The sequence below is a fragment of the Meleagris gallopavo genome, chromosome 6, assembly GCF_000146605.3.
Source record: "Meleagris gallopavo isolate NT-WF06-2002-E0010 breed Aviagen turkey brand Nicholas breeding stock chromosome 6, Turkey_5.1, whole genome shotgun sequence".
In the NCBI taxonomy this organism is placed as follows: domain Eukaryota; kingdom Metazoa; phylum Chordata; class Aves; order Galliformes; family Phasianidae; genus Meleagris; species Meleagris gallopavo.
Window position 1 is genome coordinate 42,041,342 of NC_015016.2, and position 9,049 is coordinate 42,050,390.

Here is a 9,049-nt window from a genome sequence, read left to right on the forward strand (position 1 = left end):
AAAAAAGGACTGAATTTTCTGAGCTGCTTTAATAAACATGATTGTCCAGATCCTCAAATGGTGAAAATTGCCATAAAACCCATTAACTGCACCACAGCTATGCTGATTTACATCAACTGAGGACACGGTGCAGTGGAAGAGGACAGAGTCATAGCATATGTAATGGAGTACACCTCGTCCTCTTCCCTGGTGAACATTTATCAGGTCCCGCAAGGCTGTAATGGTGCATATTAGAAGATGTCCAGCATGATCTATGAAGTGGTTTAAATTGCATCAGACTTAGTGTGGCCTCTCGCACTTCCCTGAATGGAGAAACTCAATAATTCTGAGCTACTGCAGCTCTGAAAAATTGGGTTCGTAAATCTCTTTTCAGCTCGCTCATCGTGTTTCCAAGGATGATCATAGTGCAGCTGCACCGAATACACACCCTACAAAGTGTGTGGTTCAAAGCAGCAGACTCTGTGTTTTATACACCGTATGCAAGCATTTCGGTTCACCTTTAAGGAGCAGGCTTCATTTCACCAATCTGTTTTTCTGGTAGTACATCTGCTAGGAAGAAAAAGGCATATGGGTCTGCTCTGAGGAAAAGCGGACTCTTCTTGGCAAGATCAGTTCTTGAGCCTGAAAGCACCAATTCTGTCTCATGTGAGACAAGGAGAAGAAGGGAAGAGCAAAAGGCATGTGCACAGCTTCATCCCTGTTTAAAATGAAGTGTGGGAAGGAGCAAGGGAAGAAGAGGAAAGCGTATGTCAGCTGTCAGTAAAAGTATCAAATTAAGCTGATAAGTAATCTTTGCATAGTGAGTACTGTGCTGTTGGTCTTAATTAGCCTTATTTCAAGATTAGGCACAAGAGAGAAGAACTGCAGGATTTGGAAGTTTGTTTACATTCCCTCTTCATGCTATTCAGATGGTTTTGGGGAGGTTGAAGGAGTGTTCTCCATCTCATAGAACTAAGGGAATATTGCCCCACAGCAAGGAAGGTAGATATGGGTAAACATGAAGAATTAAAAAAACAAAAAACAAAAAACACCCAGCAGCCAAACTCCAAACCCACCAAAACAAAACCAAATGACAGACTCTGCTTTTGAGCCAGACATAAAAGAAATATGGGGTGATGGAAAGAGATAGGGATTTAGCAAGCCCTGCTTTTGGTCCTGCAATCTTCATCCCCCTGCCATCACTCTGCACTGTCAGCCCTGCTGAAATCAGTGTAACAACATAAGGATTAGGACACTTGATCAGCAATGCACTTAAATGTGCACTCAACTTAAACATCTGAACAATCCCTTTGAATTCAATGGCTGCACTCATGGAGTTAAAAATAAGCCTGCTGTTAAGTGCCTTCATCAGATCAAGGTCCAATTATTTACTCTATGGGAGTAGTTCCAGGGGAACTTGCTTCTTTGGGTTAATAAACTTAGAAAAAATAGCTTTTGTGTCTGATTTATGTAGTGGCAATATGAAGCACACTTTAAAGAGAGAAGTGCTCTTAAAATCTTTTTGAGCAATGAAACCTGTGTCAAACAGATTAAAATAAAAAAAGAAGGGAGATAATAATATATATATATTAATATATAGACTTAATGTAATAGTAATAATTAATCTTCTTTAGTCAAAGAAATTTTACTAGAGATCTAACATGCTTTCAAAGGACATCTCAAATTGAGGCTTCTCTTTTTGGGGTTGTTATTTGCTGTTGCGTTGTCTGTTGCTACTTCTGGTTGGATTGGAGATGGATCTTCAAAGAGATCGTCAAAATATTAATTCCTTTACATGACTAAAAAACAAATGCAGGGTCACCATGTTAATTTCTAAGTATTGCTTCCACCATCTAAGGGCAATTTGTGCATAAAGCCTCTCCATAGCCTGATGCTGCATATTATATTCCCATGTGTCAAGGCCAGGGTTCATCCCACAGCACATCAGATGCTTGGCTTTCAGCAGCTGGGGTGAAACCTGGGCTCTCCTGAGGGTGATTCACACCACAGGTGGGCTGAGTTGTCATCAGGAGGTGCTCGCCTCCCTGCTGTGGTTATAACAGGAATGAGGGGCTGACAGTGCTCCAAACTTAGCTACCTCAACCACATGCCTGCAGCAGGATAGGAAGAATCTAGGCTTATACATACACTTTTCTCCCTCCAGGTAATATTTCACTTTGCATTGACCTTCTGCACTGTTCAGCTCTCAAAGGCAGTCTCTGGGGGAGCACCAGGTCTCACGTAGCAAAGGGGTTACAGACCCATTTGCTGTTGACCCTGTGGCCTGTCACCCTTGATGTCCTCCTCTTGGGTGTCTCAGAGGTGTCTTCCAGGTTTGCATCCCTTCCAGGAGACTCTAGCGTTATTAATATTCCCCATCACAAACAGCAGAGAACCACCAGCAAAGCTCCTACATGCTGAAAATAGCTCTAGTGCTAAATATAGGGATTTTTTTTGTATGAATCTATTTGCCACTTCCATTAGTCAGGGCAGAAATACGTTATTGTAAGATGTCTAAGCATTTTGTCATTGCTCACTAGCTGTATCAAAATGTAGTCTGAACAGTTATCACTATATTTCTGATTAATATTATAACAACCACTGGCTAATCACAGAGTCAGCAGTGAAAACCGCTCTAATCGTTATCTTTCTGGCTAAGTAACTTCCCCATTATTTGTTGTAGGCTGCAGATTTTGGTGGGTGGGGGTTCTTTTTTCTTGTAATGGTAAATGTGAGATTTTTATCCTCAAAGGAGTGATTATCTCAGAGCAAAATTGGCAAGGTTAAACACTATCTATAAAAAAACATTCAGCAGTGTGCCATGAAATGAATTACATAATATATCAGTCATCTACCTAGCTTTTGAAAAACTGCAAATATGTGTTTGTTCAGTCTGGGTGAGGATTTTATATTAGGTTCCTTTTTCCATGAAGGTAAAAACGACCTTGGTTATTAGAAAGCGAAGATAAATTGAACTGAGTAGAATCAACACAGGTCCATTTCATTTAGTTCCTGCTAAAATTGAAAGAAGGGAAAATATAGATTGAATTTATTTTACTATATATCGCCTCATTTGAACTTTAGGAAAGCGTTAACCACTGAGGAAAACCTTTCTCCCATCTCCCTTCTATAATCTCTTACAGCTGCCATGTTAAGGAAATTGCCTAGACATCACTGATTCTTTGCTATGAAGTTCAACCAACAGCCACTGTGTTACTGGGGAAATGGATGCTCTATGGACATTACAGGAAGACAGGACTTTGACCTGATACCTGTATGTATCTACACACAAACACACAAAATCCTGACACTTTAAAATCACAAATTGGTATATTTTTCCTAAGACTTCAGTAGATCTCCTCTGTGGGACCCCATTTTAAAAAGCGCTATTGTATCAATTTGATTATTTTATAGAATGCAAGAAAAAATATCTTGCAAAGATGGAAATCCACAGGCTAAAAGCTAGTTGCTTCACCATCATTTTATAATAGTTCCTTTCCAGAAATATATGCTCTGCAACTGTTATTAAATGATCAGTGTGTGATTGTGTGCACTGCTTGACTCTACATTTTCCAGGTGGAAATTCAGACATCTCCAACTCCAAATTTTCTGTTAAGCTGAATTCCTTCTTCACTTTATTTTGATTTTATGATGGAATCAAAATTCTGGAGAGCAATTTCAGCTGGCATGAACCAGTATAGCTCTTGTAGAGCACATAGAGCTACACCCATTTCTACCAGCTTAGCAGCTGGCCCTCTGATCATGAAAATCTATATTATCACCTTTTTTTATAGGTGATAATTGCTGCGTAAATACTGCAAGCTCAGGATATTAGCACTAGTTCTGAGAAACTCCACAGTGGGTCACATTTATTCCTGCACTGAAGAGCTGGTGGCACACCTTCCTACAATCTCATCTCCCAAGGTTCTCCTCAGCCCTAGGATTCTCCTCCCTTTGTCTCGTACCCGTACCGGCCCTTTTCCTGTACCATGCATGACAGGAGCCAAAATCCCAGTGAGGAGGCTAATGAAGAGCCAAATGAAAGTATGCTTCTCTGAAATACGTTTCCTTTTAGCTAAGTTTGTATTCCTTTGGATGCTTATTTTGGCTTATAGTTTTTTGACAATTTGACAATACATCATGTTCCCCTTTAAGGGACATGGTGCTGGTGATGGGTTGATGGTTGGACTGTATAACATTAGTGGTCTTTTCCAACCTTAATGATTCTGTGATTCTTTGATTCTATGCCTAAATGTTCGTGAGAGTGATAAAGTGGAATTAATAAGGTGCAAGGGGCTTGTTGAAGTGGGCTGCAGTGAACTAGGAAGCAGCAGACAGTGTGAGCCACAGGACTTAATGTCAATTGTCTGACATTCAGCATACCCCATTCAGTATATTTTGGAGTCTGAATTTACCCCCTAGGTAGGATAGACTACAGTTCATTGTTGTATAGATGCATTGCTCTTTACAGCTCTGCAAAATAAACATACTGTATTAGTGATTAAAATTTCCTAAGGGCTTCATAGGAAATTCTTTAATTCATCAGCATTGCTGACCTAGCCTACTTTCAGGGCCAAATTCAAAGGCAGCGTATACAGCAGTGTAATTTAGACCTCTTGGCCTCGTTCCTTACCTCTGCTGCAGAACTCAGCACTGCAGAGCTCACTGGCAGGGAGGGGCTTCCCATTTTGGATATAAAGCCTGTTTCATCCCATTAGTTCCCTCCATCAAGCATCAATTCTAGGCTAAGAAAGATCCCTGCACCCACCTGATCAGGTGCTGCCACTGCTGCAAGGCAAGTCTTGGGTACTTCCCAAGCACAGTTTGTATTCTGTGACATTCAGTCATGCCTGAAGCTTTCATCCCCAGAGAACTTTTCTTGGTTCTGCTGATTTCACCAGCAAAATCCAAGACCTGAAGGACAACTTTCAAGGCCACATGTGCCTCATTCTGCACAGTGACTTCCAAATCCTTCCTCTTTTACCTGCTTTCCTCCTTTTCTGTCCTTGCTTAATGTAGGTCTTGAGAACCTCATACCCATGCAGATTACTCTTTATCCCTCACTGCTCTGATTCAGCTAGCTGAGGAACTGATCTGCAGAAAGATTAAGCAGTTTCCTGTAAGCCATACCTTAGGTTGGCAGCAGAGCAGGTATTCTCCAAGATCCCATCCTGCAAGCTGAGCTCCTGCACCATCTCTCCCTCCCCTCCTTTTCCATACACCACCATGATCACTGGTGCATATAGCCTTTCCAGCCTGCTCTGTCAGAGCAGAACTTTCTCTTAAATCTGTGCGTATGAGGGCATATCCTAATTAATCCCATTTTTCTTCTGCCTACACCAGCTGAAGCCTCTCCGTGCCATTATTCTCCCTTCTACTAAAAAAAGAATTATTTTAAAAGCAACCTCAGACAATCTGACGCAGCCTGGAGACAGCAGGGTGTCACAGTTTGGGTCACCCAGAGTGCCCTAACACCATGGCCAGCATGACACTTGTCATGGCAGCACCATGAGAACTCTGCAGCATCTCCCTGCCCAGCTGGGTGAATGTCAAATAGCAAGAGGCTGCTGGGCTCTCATTAAAACACACTTGCTCTAACACTCCCTATCTCCAATGTTTAAACCAGACCCGACATCGCACCAAAATTTACCCTGCACAGTTTTGCTCTCCTCTCTCCCTGAGCCCCAGGTGACTTTGAAGAACAAGGCACCCATCCCCAAGAGCCGGTCCCGCTGCGGGCTGCGTTATTCAGGAGGCATTAGATCATGTTAACGTTAGATATAATCCAGTACAAATCCTCTTAGTGTCACTGGCACTGTAAGGGTTGTTATAATTGCTCGTAGCTTAAAACAATTTTGCAGCTTTTCTTCACCTCGGCGAGCCGGCTCCAATTAGAGGAAGGGAACTTTCTGAACCTGCAGAGTCTGTATTTAGGGCACAGCCCCATCCTGACAACACGCTGTCAGCCCCGCCGAGCAGCTGGGAAAATGTCCACTTTATTGCAGAGACGTGACAAAAACAGAGCGAGGAGAGTAACACGCGCGCTCCAGATTCGTTCAAAGCCCTTTGGAAGCACCTCCTAAGGCGATTATTTTGTTCTGCCTGACTCCGCTTTCCCAGGGCTGCCTGTCCTCATTCTGCATTGCCTGTTTTTTAAGTAATGTTCCCATTTCAGAAAGTTAGAGAGAAGATAGAGAAGAGGAAGGAGAACAAATTAAGAGATGGTGAGTCTGCAAATGTGCTTTCAGGTGGTGGAGAATCACAGAATCATAGAATAGCTCAGCTTGGAAGGGACCTTTAAGCCCATCCAGTTCCAACCTGCTGCTCTGGGCAAGGTTGCACCCACCAGCTCAGGCTGCCCAGGGCCCCATCCAACCTGCTTCCATGGTGGGACACCCATAGCTTCTCTGGGCAGTTGTGCCAGTGCCTCACCATCCTCTGGTGAGAAGAAACATGATTACAAGTGAGGTGGACTATCACAATGCCCTGAAGGCAGACTGCATGGTGTGGAGAAGCCCTGAGTCAGCTGCATCCAGGAAAGCTGGATGTGCATGTGATATACATGCCAGATAGGAAAACCACAATGACCAGAGTAGAGATTTGTCCCTTAAGCCCTGCTGGCGGCATGGACTGGTCCTAGTAATGGCTGGGAGCAGGACAAGAGTCTCTGTCCACCTGCATAATGGGACATCAAACTGAGCACCTGCAATCCTGCATCCATGGGAAAGAAGCAGGATGGATCTCCTGCTCCATGCTCACAAGAGACTGGCTGCATGGACATCATAAGTAATGTAGTGCTCTCTGTCAGCCTGTGTAGCTGCCAGTTTCTCTGTGACATCCATGTGTAAGCCAATGCCAGCACTGCCTTTATGCTGAAGGACCAGGCAGGCATAGAGCACCTGCAAACTCTGGGTCTGCCTCCAGTATAGCAAGGGAAACCTTCTGCTGCCACATCCTTGTTTTGCAAGGAGTTCATCATAACAGCCATGCATGCTGTAAAAAATGTTGGCAGAAGGAATGACCGTAAATTTGACCACAGTGCTGGCCAGATACTCTTTGTCAAAGAGTTCAATTTAAGGCCAGAGTTGAAGTGGAAATCTAGAAGCACGTGGGAGCTGAAGCGTTATTCCTGGCTGAAGAGGTGGTGTTTGGAATGGAGGTGCCCCTTGAGATCATGGAAAACAATCCTGTGCCAAGCTATCTGCTGGTGAGAGTTATGCATGACAGCATACCAGGTCACCGATGCCAAACGAGAGAAGTCCATGTCCTCCAGTGTTTTCCTGTCCTCTGGCTGCAAGCACTGGCACACTCACATCCCGCACCACCTCGCTCTGCCTCGCCTGTCCAAACCGGCTCTGTGCCAATTCATTTCTGCCCAGCAAAAGATTTTAGTCAAATAGGTGAGCGGGCTCAGTCTGAGGAAAGGTCCAGTGATACTGGGACTGGGGCAGGGGGGCTTGTGCACATAGAGGAATAGACAGGGGAGGAAGAGGAGTGAGAGATAGGGGAGCATAACTCCTCACCAGCAGAAGCAAGGGCCTAGAGTAGCTCAGCCATCAGCAGGACAAACAGTGTACAAGTGAGCAGATACAGAGCAAACAGCTAAAGACTCAAGGGTGTGTCCAAGAATAAAACAAAGATTTTTCTTTCTTTTCTTCTTTCCTCCCTGTCCGCTTATCCATAATCACAGAAATGCACAGGACAAAATGAATTTCAGGAACTGGGTCTGTAGAGGAATGTGTGCTCCTTGCTACCTCTTGTTCTGTTTGACTCGAGTCACATGGACACATCTGGGCCTCCAAATAGGCACAGTTATACACCTCCTTCCCCACAGCTGTGTGATCTTGTCCCCACTTCTCCCTCACCTTGCTTGCTGGTGACCTGCCAGGGTGTGGTGGTGACGAGATCCTGCCACAGCTTTGCTTGATGCACAGATATGGCCAGCACAGGAGGGGACCTGTTTTGTGGGTCCTCCCTGCTTGCAGCAACTATCCCGAAGCTCTCCTTCCCTTAATTTCCTGGTGCCAGGGCTCACCATGGCATCTCCCAGGTCAAGGTGACTCCGAGCAGAGGTGAACCAGTCCAGATGGAGATACCTGGGGAGCATCATGCTGATTTCAGTGCCACACAGCAAAAAAGGAGCAGGCAACTCCATATGAGGTAGAGGAGAGCTAGACCTGGACATGGGGGTAGAAGCAGAAGAAAAGCAAATCCACAGGTATGGTTTACTTCATTTTTTTTCCCCTGTAAAATAAGCTGGCAAGCAGAGGTAAAACCTACTTTACCTACAGCAGTAAGTCTACTTCCCTGATGCTGACATAAAGCAAGCTCAGAGCCTTTCTTGGGCACCAACTGCAAAGAGGACTTTTATCAACAAATGGAGCCAGGGTGCATATTCTGTGCTGAGAGCTGAGCAGGCCATCAGCTCCTCTAGGAATTCAGAAAAGCAAAGGTGGATAAAGCTGGTTCAGCCTCTGCATTGCAGCTTGTCCAGAACCAGGACCTCTGGTGGATTTGCAAGTCCTGCTTGATATAGTAACCAGGGAAAGTACCATGGGGGAGAGTATAGACCTGCAGAGCCAGCAGCCAGTCAGCAATAGGCGCCTGTTCCAGCTCTCTGATACCTGCAAGGTGACCTCCTCATCAGTGGAGGAGAGTAGTTCAGCTTAATAAACCAACCTGGATGGATTCAATCGCCTTACCGTCTTCTTGCAGTGACAGCTGGCACTAAAATGAGAATATAGAGAATAAGCCACTAAATTAAAATGACCCAGCTCTATGATGTTGAGAAAATCTGCAGAGGAGCTCTGACTTGCTGAAATACAGAGCACCCTCAGCTGCCATAGCCTCCCTGCATTCCGAAAGCACGCTGTGATTGACAACAAATTATTGGCTTTCTTGCACATCTTTGGAGGTGTTCCAAGAATTCCTGCAGGACTTTACTGACTTTGCAACAGAAAAGTCCACTGCTCTGGAAAGCAGTGATTCTTTCCGGGAAGAGTTTGCTTTCTTAAGAGTCACTACCAAAGGAGAAGGGAGGTTGAAGATAGCTGTATAAGGAGATACTTGC

General features: G+C 44.5%; 1 long non-coding RNA gene across 1 annotated transcript; it reads left to right on the forward strand.

Moving 5' to 3' along the window:
- Positions 1-2,075: 2,075 nt before the first annotated feature.
- LOC109368299 lies at positions 2,076-4,049 on the forward strand. The gene is made up of 3 exons (XR_002116205.1): positions 2,076-2,143; positions 3,123-3,253; positions 3,774-4,049. It is a non-coding gene; the product is annotated as an uncharacterized LOC109368299 (long non-coding RNA).
- Positions 4,050-9,049: the final 5,000 nt, after the last annotated feature.